Raw genomic sequence first — 19,352 nt, 5'->3', positions numbered from 1 at the left:
TTCCCCACATCGCTGTCCAACTGCACAGAGTGAACAGTGATTGTCTGGTTCATCAGAACTGGGTAATCACACATACGTTTGCTCAATGATTGCAGGAGTTGGATGTTGATTGGCTGTTGACATCCATCTCCGAACCATGTATTCTGGGGTTTGTTTCTGATGATGATTAGAAGCATCATCAGTCTTGTTATCTTTTGGGGATAAAACCAGTTTCGATTAGCTTTCTGTTAAATGCATGGCAATCAATTCTATCTCACAACTCTCAGTTTTTGCAGAAGAACTCTCCTTCTCCCCAATCTCCTCCGCCCTCACCTCCAACAGTACAATAATCTCAGAGTCTCTTTATGATTATGAGTGAGACAATCTGATCAGCTGCTTCTTTCCCTACTCCTATGTCAAGTTGGATCTTAAACTCCCCTTACTGCAGTTGTGATCCTGCATCATTGTACAGTGTTGCGCATATTTCATGTCTTGGCGTATCAGTGTTCATGAAACTGCATGTAGTATATGGGGCCAACAGTGTAAGAGTTTAGCTCTTTCCTTCCAACAGCAGCAGTCGAATTGTACTCCAACAAAACTTACAGAATCACGGCCAAGCATATCCCCCAACTTACCTCTTACCATCAAACCAGAGTATCAATCCTCATTCAACTGAGAGAATTCAGGAGGGCATGTCAGTAACATCAGCATGAATACCTAAAAATGAGGTGTTAACCTGATGAAGTTCCCAAAGAGGACTACTTGTATGCCTAACAGCATAAGCAGCAAGTGATAGACAGAGTGAAGCAATCCAGGAAACAACAGAACAGATCTAAGATCTGCAGTCCGGCCACATCCAGTTGTGAATGAAGTCAGAGCACAGCTGGAGTTCTGAGGACAGTTCTCTTCAAGATATTAACCAACAAGAATGTCAGACTGGATTAATTATCATAAAACTCAAGTCCGTTTGATGTTCATATATTTACAATCAGTGTTCAATTCACCAAATATAGCTGAATGTAAAGATAATCTTCAAGTGACTGTAACAGTGGAGACATCTGAATACTTGATCAGCAACTTAAAGCCTGTTGTGTTTAGATAGTAATAATTTTAAAGAGATTTTAAAAAGTAAGGTGACTTGAGTAGAATGGAAGAAGTTGATTGGTGGGTAGCTGATAATCTTGTTTTAATCTGAAGTTAATTTAGGATTAGTTAACAAATAAACACATGGTAGGGTATCCCAGCCCCATGGAGTGCACATCCAGTTCCATGTGGGAAAACCAGGACACTTCTTGTGTGAGCAACAACCACAAGAACACGGAGGTGACATGGGAAATGTCAGGAACACTCGTTTGACTGCGGTTAAAGTACTGCACACATTTCTGATCCCTTTATTCCAGGGTTGATGTGATCACACCAGAGAGGATACAGAGGAGATTGATCAGAATGTTTCTACAATTGGGAAATTTCTGCTGTGAGGAAAGGTTGGATAGGCTGGGGATGATTTCCAAGGAGGATGAGCTGAGATTTAATTGAAGTGATAAAATGCTGAGGAATCCAGATCGAGTCGATAGGAAGGAGCTATTCATTAACTGAGAGGTCAGAAACTGGAGGATTTAGATTGAAACTAATTCCCAGAAAGAAGGGGAGGGGAGAATTCATTTCACTCAGAGATGGTGGGGAGCAGGAACTCATTGATGGGGTGGCAGAGGCAGTAACCAGCAACACATTAGAATAAAAGGACATTGATGTAACTGAGATGCTGGAACATGCAGGGATGCGGACTAAAGTCTGCAGAATGGGATCATTGTGATTGATTTAACATTTCTCCAGAATATTAAAGTCCAGTCCAATTTGAGAATTTATGAACATCATCCGACCTGAATTCCAAATGTCAGAATAAATTTATCAGAAAGTTACAGCACAAATCGAGGCCACTTGACCTATCCTGCTGTAATAGAATGACCCAGGCTTTACAGTGTTCTGTACTCACCAATGAGAGCAACAATTTCAGACTGTGTACTCTGCCCTCTATGTTGTTATAATCTGTTTTTTCAATGTATTTCTTTGACCTTGTTTCCTGGTTTCTTTCCCAGCCCTAACTCCATTCCCCATGGCCTTGAGGGACTACCATTTCTGCAATTTAATCTCTCCTGCCTTCCCCCGTGTGACAGACTGTCTTTTTGTCCTTGTCTCACCCCCACCTTGCTCACAACCTGTTACATTTCTGATGGTTCCCAGATCTCTGTGACTTCACTGCGCACCCTGGGTCAGGGGCACGAGTTTTGAATTCTCTTCATGAGATAATTGGAAATTTGTCTGGCTGCAATTTCCCCCAGATTTTATTTTAAAAAAAAATGTATGATTTGCGTCAGACTCAAGTATTTGTGAGCCTTCATCCACAATCCTGAGCACTTAGACATAATATGGGACCCTCCCACAGATATGCCAGTTTGATGGATTGGCCGTGCTAACATGGCCTGTAGTGTGTAGGTAAGGTGTGTTGGGTTAGCCATGCTAAACGTGGGGTTATGGAGGTAGGGTGGGACAGCAGGTCATTGCAGACTCGATGGACCGAATAGTCTCTTTGTGCACCTAAGGGATTCTGTAATTCTAACTAGTTGTGATTGTTGTCACATTTTCCTAAGTCCAGATTCATTCAACTCAGGTACACATGCTGCCTTTTGTGTTTCTGTGTGTGCCCGTAGTGTTAGGTAAGGGGTAAATGTAGGGGTATGGGTAGGTTGCGCTTCGGCGGGTTGGTGTGGACTTGTCCACAGTCTCCATGATTGTGCAGACTCAGTGGATCAGCCATGGGAAATGCAGTGTTACAAGGATGGGGTGCTCCAGGTGGGATACTCTTTGGATGGTTGGTGGGGTTTGATGGGCCACACCTCTCCTGCCACACTGTTGGGATTCTATTCTATGATTGAGGTTAAAGGCTATTCTATGATTGAGGATAAAGCAGGGTGTCCTCGGAGAGGCGGTAATAACTGGAAAGCTGAATCCAAAAATCACCACCTTCACCAAAGGAGATTCTTGGAAAATGACAGATAGTCAGGTGGATTAGCATTCCAATCTTAGATCGTGAGGAAGCGTGAAGGAGATAATGATTTTGCAATTTTAAACTGAGGGGAGACAGTGATTTATGGTTTTAGATTGCGTCGTACATTCGCAGTGTCCAGAGTATGCTGTTGTAAATATCCATCCTGTACTTTATTACAAAGCCAAGGTCACTGACCATGAAAACCAAAACACCAGGAAACATTGTCTACCCTCGTAATCTGATAAAAGAATTCTGATAAGTCTGGTTGACCTTAGAACAAAGATGGAAAGTTGGAAGATTAAATCCAATCCAAAGATCCAGTGCTTAAACAAAAGGAGACTACAATAGCATGAGGCAGGAGTTGGCTAATGTAGACTTGAAACAAAGACTTTTTGGTGGGAAAGTTGACGGACAGTGCGGGAATATCAAAGAAATTTTTTGAAGTGCTCAGCAAAAGTATATGTCAGGGAAAAGGAAGGACTGTAGGAAAAGGAATAATCTGCCGTGGGTGGCTCAGGAAATAAGGGAGTCTATCAAACTGAAATAGAATGCATACAAATTGGCGAAGACCAAGGAGATTAGAAAAACTTTAAAGATCAACAGAAAGCGAGATGGGATTGGGGGAGAAAACTGATTAATAGCTATCCCCAGGGCTGGAATAACAGTTTATACTGCTAGAGGGGAACATATTGTTTGGGGAACATACGGCCTCTAATTGTTGAAGCACTTAACCGTTACCATAGAGATAATCCTGAGCAAGTTAAAAAATCACAGCACACTCCAAAATCTTGTACTTCCAAATAATCCTGTTGGACTATAACCTGGTGATGTGTGGTTTTTAAACTTTGTCCACCCCAGCACCGGCTCCTCCATATCAGAATCCTGATAGATACCCCACTGAAACTGAAGTGCCTGTCACATACTTGAGGGAGCCACGGGGGCGTGGGGTGGGGTGTGTGGTTTAACTACAAAGTGCTGAACTGAATTAGACTTTCTAACTAGCGTTGCCATGGAGATAATACTGAGAGACAGTCTCTATTCAAAGTTCCAAACCATAAAGGTATAAGAGTGGGAGCGGCACATTGGACAGGCGGGGAGTTACCTGATGCTTCCTGGAGGTGTTTTGTATGTACACTATCCATGTAACTGCCATGTCTCATCAATAAAGACTCAAAGAAGACCTCTCAGAGTTCTGTGCCGATTTATTCCTATCCTGCAGGGTTCAGGAATATGAGCACACAGCAGTCAGTCTTCACAGTGGAGGATACGAAGAGTATGGCAGTAATTGATAAGGAGACTAAGGAAGGTGAGGACCTAGATAATAACCATTATCGTGAAAGAGTTAGAGGTGGGCAAGTTAATGGAGATAAAGGTAGACAAGTCTCATTGCCCTGATGGAATACATCCCAGGATACCAACAGAGTTAGTAGGAGAAATAGCAAATGCACTTAGAGTCATAGAGTCTGACAGCAGAGACAGGCCTTTTGGCCCAAACTGGCCCATGCCGACCAGAATGTCCATCCACGCTAACCCCATTTCCCTGCACTTGGCCCATTTGCTTCTGACCCTTTCCGATCCATGTATTTGTCCAAATGTCTTTTACCTGTTGTGAGTGTTCCTGCCTGAACCACTTCCACTGGCAGCTCCTTCTATATACATACCACCCTCTGTGTAAAACAGTTGCCCCTCAGCTTCCCTTTTATTCTTTCTCCTCTAACCTTAAACTGATCCAATCAAGCCGTCCAATCCTCGAGTTCCTGGGAAAAAGACTGAGTGCATTCACCTTATCCATGCCTCTCATGGTCTTATACACTTCTAGAAAAGAACCCCCTCAGTTTCCTCTGCTCTAAACATAAAATCCTCACTTGTCCAACCTCTCCCTATAACTCAGACCCCTGAGCCCTGGCAACATCCTTGTAAATTGTTCTGCACTTTTTACGGTTTAATAACTGAAACCTACATTACATTCCTCATATTCCCAGTGTTTCTCCGCGGGGCTGGAACCGACGGGACAATGCCAATGGATTACAATCCATGATCGAGAATGAACCCCTTTACAACAATCCCGTTTTCATAGTGTTCCCCATGGTGCAGGTATCCTTGTGTCTTTCTGGTTGCCTGGTTAATTAAAGACTTGTCCTTCTACAAAGCAAAGTTGTGGCTTAATTGTTCCTGGGAAATGTGCCATGATTTTTCAGACTTTCAAAAACAAATGAAATCTCTCTCCACACTCACCACGCTGACACGGACTTGGCTGTGTCTCAGTACTTTTGCAGTCACATTGAGATTTGAAATATTTGCCCACGGACAGAATACACACCTTTCCTTCCAGATGAAAAGGCCAATGATATTCAGATCGGCACGGATCAAGTAACCATCAGATCTGAACATGAAATTCAATTTGAATTTCTCATCCGCAAATCCACCCTTTCAGTACCATACAACAGAGCACATAAGTTACCACTGTTAATACAGGATGGAAATTCATAAGACAATTGCAGTATTAAACTGTAGTTTCCTTGTTCCACCAAATCGTTAAACCTCAGTCTCACAATTTCTCTCTTCTGTGAACTGAAATCCAAACCAATCTCCCCACACCTTTCCTCCACACCCAGTTCTCACACACTCTCTTCGAATTCAGTTTCCTAGCTCCTGATGAGAACCATCCTGCATACACTGCTTCCTGCACACTCTGGCCAAGACCCATCTGACTAAAATGAGCCAAATTAGAATTCTAATTGCAGGCCCATCCTTGTCCCTTTCCATAACAACCCTGAATATTCACAGGAGAGTTCTGATAACTTTCTGAAAAACGCTGCCCCACTGATAGTCTGATCACATGTCAGGGTAGCAAGAGAAGGGCCATTCCCCTGGGTCCTGCTCCCAGAGGGATGAAGCTGCTAATGATAGATTAATCCCTCACACCCACAGCCTCCTTCCCAGGCACTGACCTATACTGCACATAGTCCCACAATTGGCCAGCACTGCGCCCGTGCACTGGTCCCCCCTCCTACAGCACGTGCTCCCGATCATACAGGAGTCCGGGTGATTGACAGCAGTTGCTGCCCAATATATCAGGATCCCTACAGTATGGAAACAGGCCCTTCGGCCAAACAAGTCCGTACTGACCCTCCAAACAGTAACTTACACAGACCCATTCCCCCTAACTAATGTAACTAATACATTGGCAATTTAGAATGGCCAATTCACCTGCCCTGCACATCTTTGGACTGTGGGAGGAAACCAGAGCACCCGGAGGAAACCCGCTCAGACACGGGGAGAATGTGCAAACTCCACACAGACAGTTGCCCGTGGCTGGAATCGAACCCGGGTACCTGGTGCTGTGAGGCAGCAATGCGAACCACGGAGCCGTCTCTATCGACGGGAGGGGGCAGGGCTGGAGGACAGGGACAATGGGATTGTGAATAGTGAATGAATGTGGAGAACACTGGGGGATGGACAGGTCAGTGAGGGACAGGATCAGTGCAGCAGCAGGAGGGGGGTCCTGGACAAACTGAGTAATGGGAGAGTTTGACAGGAGAGAAACTACAGGAAGGTTCTGTTTGGAGGCTCAGGCAGGGACAGCTGGGAGACAGTATGGCCTGGTGGCTTGGGCAGGTTTACTAATCAGCCTCTTCAAAGATGCTGTTACTCAACTCTGAGCCTGATCCTCCTCGTCCAGAGGTAAGGACACTTACACTATTTCCTGGTGGGCAAGGGATACAGGGACTGCCTTTCAAAAGGAACTCACCTGTGTTGGTGACATTAACAAGACTCAATACAGAGTCACTGACAAGATGCTGGTGTACTTGAACTTCATCCAGAATATTAACACCTATAACTGGGCAACGCAGACCCCAATGTACAGAGTTAAATCCTGGATACTAATAACAGCTTTGTGCTTGGGAAATCATATCTCATGAATTTGATTCAGTTTTTTTGAAGAAGTAACAAAGAGGATCGCTGAGGTCAGAGCATGGACATGATCTACATGGACATCAGTAACGTGTTTGACAAGGTTCCTCATGGGAGACTGGTCAGCAAGGTTAGATCGCATGGAGTTCAGAACTGGCTCGAAGGTAGAAAGCAGAGGGTGCTTTTCAGGCTGGAGGCCTGTGACCAGTGGAGTCTCACAAGGATCGGTGCTGGATCCACTACTTTTCGTCATTTATATCCATGATTTGGATGTGAACATAAGAGGTATTGTAAGTAAGTTTGCAGATGACCCCAAAATGGGAGGTGTAGTAGACAGTGAAAAAGATTACCTCAGAGTACAAGAGGATCTGGATCAGATGGGTGAATGGGCTGAGGAGTTCACTTTAGAAAAATGCGAGCTGCTGCATTTTGGAAAAGCAAACTTTAGCAGGACTTAGACAGTTAATAGTAAGTTCCTGGGGAGTGCAGGTTCATAGTTCCTTGACAGTAGAGTAGCAAGTAGATAGGATAGTGAAGGCCACAGTTGGTCTGCTCGTCTTTACTGGTCAGAGCATTGAGTATAGGGGTTGGGAGGTCATATTGCGGCTGTACAGGATATTGCAAAAGTTGCCGAATCAATATTCCATAGAATTCTGCTCTCCTTCCGATCAGATGGATGTTCTTAAACTTTAAAAGGGGGGGCGGGGAGGGGGAACAGGCCGATTGGGAGGGGGGAGGGGGTGATGAGACAGGCCGGTGGGGAAAGGCCGACACAGGGAGGGGGGACAACAGGCCGACACAGGGAGGGGGGAACAACAGGCCGACACAGGGAGGGGGGACAACAGGCCGACACAGGGAGGGGGGACAACAGGCCGACACAGGGAGAGGGGACAACAGGCCGACACAGGGAGGGGGACAGGCCAACTGGGGGGTGGTGGGGGGGGGAAACAGGCCAACAGAGGGGGGGTACAGACAGAGTGGGGGGAGACAGGGGGAGCAGACAGAGCAGGGGGAGACGGGGGGAGAGCAGACAGAGCAGGGGGAGACAGGGGGAACAGAGAGGGAAGATGGAGAGTTATTTTATAGATCTAAAACTCAATTCTGTTCCAGTTTTCTCCTCCTCACCTTAATTCCTTCTAAAGGGCTCAGAATAACTGCATAGTTCTTGGAAAGTAGAGTTTCAAGGAGATCAGGTCCTGAACATGGCATTTGGGACACTAACACTGAATGGAATGTGCTGATCGATAAATGGACTCTGGTTCGATTCCACTGTCTGTGTGGTGTTTACACATTCTCCCTGTGTGTCTGCGTGGGCTTTCTCTAGGTGGCCTTAATTTCCTCCCACAAATCCAAAGACATGCAGGTTAGCTGGATGAGCTTTGGGTAATGGTAGGTTACAGAGTTAGGGTGGAATGCTGTTCCGATGGTTGGTATGGTCTCATGGACCGTAAGGCCTGCTTCCACACTGTAGGGATTCTGTCACTGAGTATAGGGATTAGGAGTCACGTTGTGGCTGAGTAGGGCATTGGTGAGGCCAGTTTTAGAATACTGTATTCAATTGTGGTCTCCCTGATTTCAGAAAGATGTTACCAGAATAGGACTCAACCTCTTAATGACAAGTTCCTGGGAAGTGTTGACAGACAACCAGACCGTGCAGTGTGGGTTGATAGTTCCTTGAAAGTGTGGTTGAAGGTAGACAGGTCGGTGAAGGTGGTGTGCGGTATGCTCGCTGTTATTGGGCAGTGCATTGAGTATAGGAGTTGGGCGATCATGTTTCGGTTGTACTTTTGGAATCCCCAGACTTCTTTCAATTCCAGTCTCCCTGTTCCAGGAAAGATGTTGGGAAACTTGGAAGAGTTCAGAAAAGTTTTTCCAGGGTGTTGCCAGTATTGGAACATTTGAACCATAGGGAGTGGCTGAATAGGCTGAGGCTATTTCCCTGCAGCACTGGACACTTTAGGTGGCTTTATCGAACTTTATAAAATTATGAGGAGCAATGATAGGGTGACGAGTCATGGTTTCTTTTTTTCTCAGGGTAGGGGAGACCAAACAAATGTGAATCTTTTTTCCAAGGTGGAAATGACAAATTCTAGAAGAGAGATGACAAGTTTAAAGGATATGAAAACTGAACCAACTGAAGATGCTGTAAACCAGGAAGAGAAACAGAAGTTTCTGGAAAAGCTCAGCAGGTCTAGCAGCATCTGTGAAAATAAATTAGAGTTAATGTATCTGAGGAAGGGTGACCAGACCCAAAACTTGAACTGATTTTTCTTCACAGATGCTGCATGACCTACTGAGCATTTCCAACAATATCCGTGCAAGTTTAAAGGGAGTTGTTTGGAGTATATACCTGAGAGGAACTTTATAAAGTGCGAGTGAGACCACATCTGGAGTAATGACAGAAGGTTTGGTCCCTTTATTTAAGGAAATACATCATTCCATCAGAGGCATTTCACAAAAGATTAACTGGGATGAACCCTGGTTTGCAGGGATTATCTTTTAAGAAAAGGCTGAAGAAGTTGGGACTCTTCTCACTGGATTTGGGAAGAATGAGAGGGGATCTCATTGTAAAATGTAGGATTCTTAAGGAGTTTGACAGGGTAAACAATGGGAGGATGCTTCCCAACATGAGGGAGTCTGGAACCAGATTCTGGGTCAGTCACGGAATCACGGGTTCTGTTTTGGATTCGTCAAGTTTAAGGCAACAACCGACACTCGTCAGGGGTTTCAGTAGCAATGGAGCTGGGGTGAGGTGGAGACAAGCAACATTTTATGAGATTGTAATTCCTGGTGTTTGTGATTGTGTAGATGTCTGATCAGAAGTTCACCTTGGGGTCAGATATGACAGCAATATTGTAAAGAGTGTGGTTCTGTCTCAGACAGTTCCCAGGGAGAGGGAGGGGCTCAGCAGTCAGGGAAAGTAATTTGTAATAGCAACTGAAGGCAATGGGTTTAACCATTGCAACGTTCCGTTGCAGGAAATTGCAGCCAATTGCATAGTGGGAGTGTGATGAGCAGTTTGATAACTGAGTATTGGAGAGGGATGATGGGGAGGGAGAGCTGGGCATCGTCAGTGTACATGTGAAACCTAACACGGTGCTTTTGGACAATGTCACCTCCTGGCAGTATGTAGGTGAGAAACAGGAGGGACCAAGGAGAGATCCTTAAGGGACACCAAATACAAGGAATTCAGAAAGGAAAGGGAGAGTCAGGATGGAGTAGGTTTTTCCAACAACAGTGGGGTCAAATATTAGTTTGTAGCAGAATGGGAGAGAAGGACATAACCAGAAAAGACAGACAGGTAGAACAAGGAACAATATCTGTGAATTGGGGAGGGGGAGTGATGAGGAGGAGGAGCAGCCCAACTCCAAAAGCACTATTCCTACATCAGTGACATCACCCAACTCCACCCTAGTCTCAGCTCATTTACTGAAACACTCGTCAATCCCTGTGTTATCTCCAGACTTCATTACCCAAACACACTCCTGGCCAGCCTCCCACATTCAACTTCCATGCAATCTCAAGAGGATCTAAAACCCTACTGCCCAAGTGCTCACTTGTACCAAAACTTGTTGATTCATCAAAAGGCTCCTATTAACAAGCAACAATTTAAAATTCTCACCCTTGATGTAATTCCTGGCTGTGAACATCCCTGTCTCCCTGCACCACACAACCTGTGAAACCCCGACAACTCATTTTCTTTCAGACTCCCAACGATGAGTTTATTCATTGCTTCACTGGTCTGGCTGTTTCTCCAGTTGCCAAGGCAACACGGTCTGGAATTCCCACCCTAACCCCCTCAGACCTGCTTTCCTCCTTTAAGGTATTCCTGAAAACCTGCTTATTTGGCAATTCCTTTGATCACCTGACCTAATATCCCCATCTTTGGCCTTATGTCAGAAGTTCTCAATAGTATTTCTGTGGAATTATAAACATGATTAAAAAAAAACAAACTGTTGTTGATTTGCACACACATTGTCAACTCTTCACTGTCGCTGAGTGAATAATCTATAACAGCTCTTACCCAAACACATTGTGGGAACACCTTCACCACACGAACTGCAGCTTTACAAGGAAGTCAAACATCACCTTCTCTATAGGCAATGGGGCTTTGGCACTGATCACTGGTATCTGTGGAGGGAGAAACACACAGTTGATATTTCAGGGAGTGCAAAATGCATTATATGGAGGGAAAATGGTGCAGAATTTGGGATTTTCAAATTTGTGTTTTACAATGTGCACTAAGTTCTGTAAAACCTCTCATTCCATAGCATGAAATTTTCCTTCTCTTCCTGGTCAATATGTCTTTCCTTTCCCCTGCCCTTCACCTTCACACATTTCCAATGCCTTGGTCACAACAAAACTGTGCTGCCAGTGAAGTTTATCACATGTTTGAGTATTGTCCCGCCCCTCATTCACTCCGATTGGTTGAAGGACCAACTAGCACCTCTCGCCCCGTTCCCCAACTCTTATTGGTCCTGCGCTGACATCAATAATCCGAGTGGATCAGTGGTGCTGGAAGAGCACAGCAGTTCAGGCAGCATCCAACGAGCAGCGAAATCGACGTTTCGGGCAAAAGCCCTTCCGAGGCCCATTGTGGGCTGGAGCATGCTCAGTGCTTCCTGCTTTTGCTGTTCATCAGGTCTCAGAGGGAGAGAGAGGGCTCATCACTGTTTCTCCTGATGTCAGACAATAACAACAACTACCTGCATTGTATGGAGCCTTTCACATTGACAAATCTCCTAAAATGCTTCACGAATGATGGAAACGTTGATTAAAGAGAACGACTTTTAGATACATCTTTAAGGCGGACAGAGGGGTTTAGGGAAGATATTCCAAAGGTTTGTGTCCTCGGCAGCTCCAATCGTGGAGTGATATTGGTGGGTAACAGCTTACAATGGAGACAGTTAGTGGCTAACCATAAGTTAACAACCTCATGTCATAGCCCCCTACCCCACACACCAGGCCTCATTCTCACAGCCTGCCATTACACACTACCTATGGTTAGCCACTAACAGTCTCCATTAACAGCTAAAGACCCTCCCCCAGCCAGATCATTATCCACTCCTTTACCCAACCGCTCTTCTCACTCTATTCCCACCTATCTTCTTTTATCTTTCCCCCACACTAACTTCTGCACATAAACTGACTTTTTTTCCCTCAGTAATATCTGTTCTGTGGAAGGGACACTGGGTCTGAAACGTTAACTCTGATTTCTCTTCACAGATACTGCCAGACCTGCTGAGCTTTTGGAGAACCTCCTGGTTGTTGTTTCTGATTTACATCTTCCGCAGCTCTTTTGGTTTTAATTTACCGGGAGTTTGTAATTCAGGTCCAACAGCCTCTGTCCCAGTCTCTGCTGTATCTCCCACCCAGTGACACTGCACCTGCACTGCTCATGGACATGTGTTGTCTTGCTGGCCACACCCCTCATTCAATCCCATTGGCTGCAGGACCACACAGACTCTCCTCCCATTGGTCTGGAGCTGCCGTCAATCAGCCGGGCCCCATTGTGATGAGAGTGGAGGGCTAATCCCTCTCTCTGCCCTGGGATGAGCTTCATCATTCACAGTGAATGGGGCAGTATCACATAGCACAGGGCCTGGGGGCTATTCAGCCCATTGGGGCTGTACTCTCTCCCTCTGGAGATGCTGCAAATCTGTCCCAAGTCCCCTCCCATGTGCCCACAGCCCCCCAAAATCTTTCCTTAGAAAGTAAAATTCTAAGTCTGTTTCAGAATACCTGCTGAATCTGTGTCGTTCAGACTGTTACAGATGCTCAGAACTTACTGAATAAAACAGTGTTCACATTTTCACCTTGTATTATTTGCCAATTACTTGAAAATAGTTACTAAAAATTGTGACAGTGTGAACAATCCTCTCTCTCTCTGCAAATTCAAGACCTTGGAACCAAATCTGCACCAGATCTAAATCACTGCTTCACCTTCTCATCTCCAAGGATAATTATCTGTGCTGCAGCTAGCTCTCCGCAAAATAGAGGAATGCATCTTAATTTATTATGATCAAAGAAACAGACCTTCGGTCCAATTCGTCCATGCCAACAAGGAATCCTAAACTAATGGATTCCCATTTACCAGCTATTGGCCTGTATCCATCAAAACCCTTCCTATTCATGTACCCAATTGGAAGCCTTTTAGATGTTGTGATTTTATCAGCCTCCAATTTTGGTGTCTTCTGTAAACCTACTGACCGTACCTCACATATTCACATCCAAGTCATTTATTTAAGGGCCCAATACCCATCCTTGCAGCACATTGCTGCTCACAGGCCTCCAGTCTGCAAAGTAACCCTCCATCACCCTCTGTCTCCTACCTTCAATGTAGTTTTGTAATGGCTTGCTCTCCCTGCATTCCATGTTATCTAACCCTGCTAACCAGTCTGCTTTGTGGAACCTTGTTGAATGTCCATATAAACAACATTTACCGCCTGGCTTAATCAATTTTCTTTGTCACTTCAAAACACTCACACAAGTTAGTGAGACACAATTGTGCACGTACAAAGCCACATTGACTCTCCCTGATCATTCCTTACCTTTCCAAATAGATGGATATCCTGTCCCTCAGAATCCTTTCCAACAACTTGCCTGCCACTGACTTCAGGCTCACTGTTCTCTAGTTCTATGGCCCCTCCTTACCACATTTGAAAATAATGGCACCTCACCTGTCACTATCAATGATACAAATACCACAAGAGAGGCCCAACAATCATTTCCCTAGATTTCCAGAAAGTTCCAGCATACACCTGATCAGGTTCCAGGGCTTTATCCACCTTGATGCGATTTAAGACATCCAGTACCACCTCCTCTGTAACATGGACACTTTTCAAGTTATCACTGTTTATTTCTCCAATCTCTCGAGCTTCCATATACTTCTCCAGTAAAAATGAAGTGAAATATTTGCATACCTTTCTCCCCCGCTGTGGTTCCATAGACAGCCTTGTTGACCTTTAAGGGGTCCTATTCTCTGGTCCAGTTAATCTTTTGTCTGTGATATATTTGTTTAACCTCTTATATATTCCAGGACATCCCAGAAAGGCCTACTTCAAGGACCGTAATTTTCCTCTGACTTGATCAACAATGCCCTCCAACACATACCCTCCACTTCCCGCACCTCCGCCTTTACCCCACCCCTCCAGCCACAATCAAGAATATAACCCTGCGGTCTTCACCTTCCACCCCACTAATCTCCAGATACAGCGCATTAACCTCTGTTATTTCTGCTACCTAAAGTCAGACTCCACCACTAGAGACATATTTCCCTCTCCAACCCCTATCTGCGTCCCGCAGAGACCATTCCCTCTGCACCTCCCTTGTTCGGTCCACACCCTCCCACCAACCCACGCTCCACACCCTTGACCCTCCCTTACCGCCATGGGAGATGTAAAACATGCGGCCACACCTCCCTCTGACCTCTGTCCAAGACCCCAAAAGGATCTTTTCACATCAGGCAGAGATTTGCCTGCACATCCCAAAACCTCATATACTGCATCTAGACACTATGGGAAATTTAACATGGTTCATCCAACTAATCTACACATCTTTGGACTGTGGGAGCAAACTGAAACACCCGAAGGAAACCCTTACAGACACTGGGGAGAATGTGCCAACTTGAACACAGACAGTCGCCTGAGGCTGGAATCAATCCCAGGTCCCTGGTGCTGAGGAAGCAGCGCTAACCACTGAGCCACAATACTGTGGGATCTTTGGTGCTGATGCGCTGCCCCACTGATACCTCAGTCACTCACCCTGCCTCATTTTCTAAGAGGCAGCGATGACAGAGTGAAATTATCACTAGATAGTTAATCCAGAGACCCAGATAACGTTCTGGGGACCCGGGTTTGAATCCCATCATGGCAGATTTTGGAACCTGAATTCAATAATATCTGGAAAAAATAATCTAGTAACAATAAGGAATCCATTGTCAATTGTTGGAAAAACCAATGTGGTTCACTCACGACCTTTAGGGAAGGAAAATGCCATCCTTACCTGGTCTGGTCTGCATGTGACTCCAGACCTATAGCAACGTGGTTGACTCTTAACTGCTCTCTGGGTAAACACAGAAATAAGTGCTGGCTGAGCCAGTGACAGCCTCATCCTGTAAATGAATAAAGAACACAGGTCAGGTTTTGTTTCTTCTCTAGTAGGTACATCCTGCAAACTGAATTTGAAATGTTCTCGTACACACTGAACAAATACCTTTCCATCCAAGCCCTTAACACTACAGCATTCAGAGGCCATTGGTAAAGTTAGCATTGGTAAAGTTAAAACCCCTCACAGGAATATCTTCCCGAAGCCCAGCCATAATGTTATCCCTAATCAAAAACACCTCTCTCCCTGCTCTGTTGGCCCCTTTCTATCCTTGCTATAGCATCTATACCTTGGAACATTAAGCTGCCAGTCCTCTCCATCCGAATGATGCCCCTGTAATTGCTGTAATATCCCAGTGCCATGTTCAAAACCATACCCTGAGCCCACCTGCCTGACCTGTCAGGTCTCTTGCACTGAAATAAATGCAGTGCAACTGGTCCGTCGCACCTCATTCTGTGACTTGCTCTTGCCTGTCTTGACAGTCTGACTGGTGAACAGTACCAGCCTCAGACTCACCTCTTTTCTCACTATCTCTTTAGGATTACCCCGACTCCCTCACTGGTTTAATGCCTCCCGAGTGGCACTAGCAAACCTCCCTGCTCGTCAGCACCCCATGCCTTTCCCCTTCCTATGCCATTGGTACCAATGTACAATGTCCTCCCACTGGTTATTTTCCCTTTTGAGAATATTCTGCTCCCTCTGTGAGACATCCTTGACACTGGCACCAGGGCAGCACCACCCCATTCTGATGTCTCACTGTCAGCTGCAGAAATAGCAGACTGTGTCCCTGACTAGAGAGTCCCCTATCACCATCGATCGTGTGGAACTGGATATACCTCACATTATGTTAGAAGCCAGTCTCAGTACCAGTAACTTGGCTGTCAGTGCTACTTTCCCCTGAAAGTCTATTACCACCTACATTTTCCAAAACAGTATACTTGTCTGAGATGGGGATAGCCACAGGAGACTCCTGCAGTACCGACCTACCCCTCCTAGCTTTCCTGGAGGTAACCCATCTACCTGACTGTATCTGCAGTATCCTGCATTCCTGAGACTGCCACCTATCACACCCCCCGGCTCCTGTCAATTCCTCACTGCCTTTAATCACTCCTCCACCAATCCATGTGTTCCAATAGGATTTGCAATCACACTTGCTGCAGACATAATCAGAGGTTCATTGAAACTCTCCCTAATCTCCCACATCCGACAGGAACAGCACACCACTCTACAACAGGCCATCTCTCCGCCTTAACAATCTACAGACCAAGACAAAGGCACAGTCTTACTGCTGGAAAAATACTGCCCGAGAATAACTTAATGCTTACGTTTCATATCTTAAACATTTAATCAAGAGACTGTAAGACATTAAAAAGAAATCCTCATCTTACTCACTATTGTAGATTTAATAAAATAAAACCGACTAAGATTGATATTTGAAGAGACTGAAACTCACTGAGCTGATCACCGGCTCGGAGTACTTCCAAGAGTGAGGTCTCTCTGAGGACAGCTGTGAAACGTCACTGTTTCTCTTCTCTGCCCACTCCATTTCCAGAGAGGTTTTTAACTTCACAGCAAGTCAGCTCAGAGAGGTCACTGCTTGTTTTTATTTACTGGGGGTTGCCTTTGCTGCCCAGACCAGTATTTATTGGCCACCTTTACTTGTCTTGGAGAAAGTGGTGGTTAACCACCTCCCTGAAATGCTGCAGTCCATGTACACCACAGTGATGTTTGGACAACAATCCCCCTCTGGCCCCACAACTCTCCCTGTCTCTGTAATCCCCCTCCGGCTTCAGAAATTACATGACCGTGGCATAAGATTTTTATTTGGATTCATTTTTGTTTAATAAGCCCTCCCCAAAAAAAGTCAAATATTTTGCCCCCAAACAAATTTCTGTTGATTGACCTTTTGGAGAGGCTGACACATGGACGTTGCAGTATTTTATCTCACATTGTACACGTAGAATGATGGAACTTTCTTTTAAACATTGCTAAAAAGGGAGGCAATGGCTTAATGGTATTCCTGCCAGATGAGTGACATGTGCAATGTTCCGAGGATTAGGGATAGAATCCCAACATGGCTGATGGCAGCATCGGAATTCAATACAATCTAGAATGGAAAGGAGAATGATGACCATGAAACTATCGTCAATTGTTAGAAAACCCATCTGGTTCACTAATGTCCTGTAGAGAAGGAAACGGTCATCCTCACCTAGTCTGGCCTACATGTGACTCCAGACCCACAGCAATGTGGTTAACTCTCAACTGCCCTCAGGTAAAGTACTTTAAAAACTGTTAACAAATACTCCGCAGGTATCACTTAAAAACTGGCTGTTCCCATTGGGACTGTGAATTTCTGAATGGCCTGAACTAAAACGGAGTTTCAGCTTCACCTTCTCCCTGTCTCACCTCACTCTGTTTACACCCAACTCCAAACACACTCATTGAGCCAAGCAGCCCTCACAGTGCAGCCCTGTCATTTTCATTGTCTGCTCATACCTACACTGCCCTCACCCTCCTGGACTGTTCCAATGAATCTCAATGGGAGCTCAGGGACAGCACCTCATCTTTCAATTCAGCCCTTTGTAACCCCAGAGTCAACATGGACCTCAGCAGTTTCTGAATGAACAGACAGTTGTCAGAAGCTGGAACATTCCACCTGAAAAGGTAATGGAATTTGAGTCCAAAAGGACTTTTAATGGGAAGTTTGCAGGTAATTGAAAATATGAAGTTTACAGGTTAACATCATGAAGTGGGTGATTTGGTCTGAATCTGAGAGTTCTTACAAAGAGAATTTGGATAAATCTGTGCTCCCTCTCAGGCCAATACCTCCTTCCTCAGCTGCAGGGCCCAGAACAGAGCACACACCCAAAGGATGATCCAACCATGAACTTGTACATCTTTCTGCTCAACAAAAATATTGGAGATATTTTCTCACAAACAGAACAGACAAACCTTTCTCCTTCCACAGTTAAATGCCAATGATATTCAGATCCTGATGACTCCATTGACTGTAAAAACTTGCTTTTGAGATCCCAGGCTCAATTATTCTGATTTAATATCCTATGAAATGAATTCACAAAACAAAACTCTCAGTCAGTGCAGGAAGAATATAAAGACATACTTTTTTCTTGGTATGTGTTTGATGTGTAAATGCCTCTCTTCAAGTTGCATGTCCCCCCCCCCCCCCAAATCCTAGGAAGGGGACATGCACATGCGCCTCACTGTACCTTACCCCCAATAAAGATGGCGGCCATATCCCAGGACCTTTCACCGCCTGAGGGCCGCAGACATTTTCCCATCTGCTGCAAACGCTGGATTAAGAGTTTCTAATTCAGATTTACGAACCACACAGAGTGTAATTAAAACTTCCCAGTCTAAAGTGACTCATTATCTCCCTGTCTCTGAGGCCACTCTCCCCTTCCCTGTTTGCGTCTCCCACATTCACCGACGACCGAGTCACGTGGCACTGCATCGGCTGAATTACTGGTGACGTGTCATCCCACTGGCCACGCCCCTCATTCACTCCCATTGTTTGGATGACCAGCTGGTTCCACTTGGTCCACCAGTCCCACCACCTTTTCCTATTGGTCTGAAGCTGCCATCAATCACTGGACCCCATTGTGAGGTCAGTGGTGGGATCCTCCCCCTGTCTGAATCAAACCTGGACGGTGTATGGATGGTGTCAATCAGGAACAACAAGCAGAAGGTGCTGGAAAAGCTCAGCAGGTCTGGCAGCATCTGGGAATAGAAATCTGTCCAGTGGCCCTTCCTCAGAACCGATGGGAGCTGGGAAAATTAGAATCCTGACAGTGTGGAAACAGACCATTCGGCCCAAAGGCTCCACAGCGTCTCTCCGAAGGGTATCCCACCCAGACTCATTCCCCTGCCATATTACTGTATAGTTCTCCTGACTAATGAACCTAACCTACATATTCCTGAGCATTATGGGAAATTTAGCTTGGCCAATTCAACTAACCTGCACATCTTTGTACTGCAGGAGATAGGGGTTAAAGAGTAAATAATAGGCAGGGACAGAACCAAAAGAGAGACCAGAACATTTGGAAAGACAAAGGAGTGGATTACGATCTGGCTGGGAGGGTGCATAGCTGTTAATGGAGGGGAAAGGAATCTGTATCTGGCAGCATCTCAGTGGACGTGGCGGAAATGGCGACTGATGATCTACGTTCTGCTGCAAAAACAGACCCCGAGCTTCCAGCTGCCTACCACTTTAACATACGAGTCTGTTCCCTGGCCAACATCTCATGCTTACTGCAGTGTTCCAGTGAGGCCAGAACATACCAAATGG

General features: G+C 45.4%; 1 long non-coding RNA gene across 2 annotated transcripts in view; it reads right to left on the bottom strand.

Moving 5' to 3' along the window:
- LOC140487728 (uncharacterized) overlaps positions 1–18,147 on the bottom strand; it is a 40,764-nt gene extending 22,617 nt beyond the window's left edge. Inside the window, exons 1-3 of one of the 2 annotated variants that reach the window (XR_011962907.1) lie at positions 17,999–18,147; positions 14,945–15,053; positions 10,965–11,071 (exon numbers count right to left, since the gene is read on the bottom strand). This is a non-coding gene — a long non-coding RNA (uncharacterized lncRNA). Of the gene's footprint in view, positions 1–10,964; positions 11,072–12,178; positions 12,312–14,944; positions 15,054–17,998 lie in introns of those variants that run through there. The other variant, XR_011962906.1, reaches the window with a different exon arrangement.
- Between the last annotated feature and the right edge of the window lie 1,205 nt (positions 18,148–19,352).

Source organism: Chiloscyllium punctatum, chromosome 17 (genome assembly GCF_047496795.1).
Source record: "Chiloscyllium punctatum isolate Juve2018m chromosome 17, sChiPun1.3, whole genome shotgun sequence".
Classification (NCBI taxonomy): Eukaryota; Metazoa; Chordata; class Chondrichthyes; order Orectolobiformes; family Hemiscylliidae; genus Chiloscyllium; species Chiloscyllium punctatum.
This window is presented reverse-complemented; position numbering and strand designations above follow the sequence as displayed.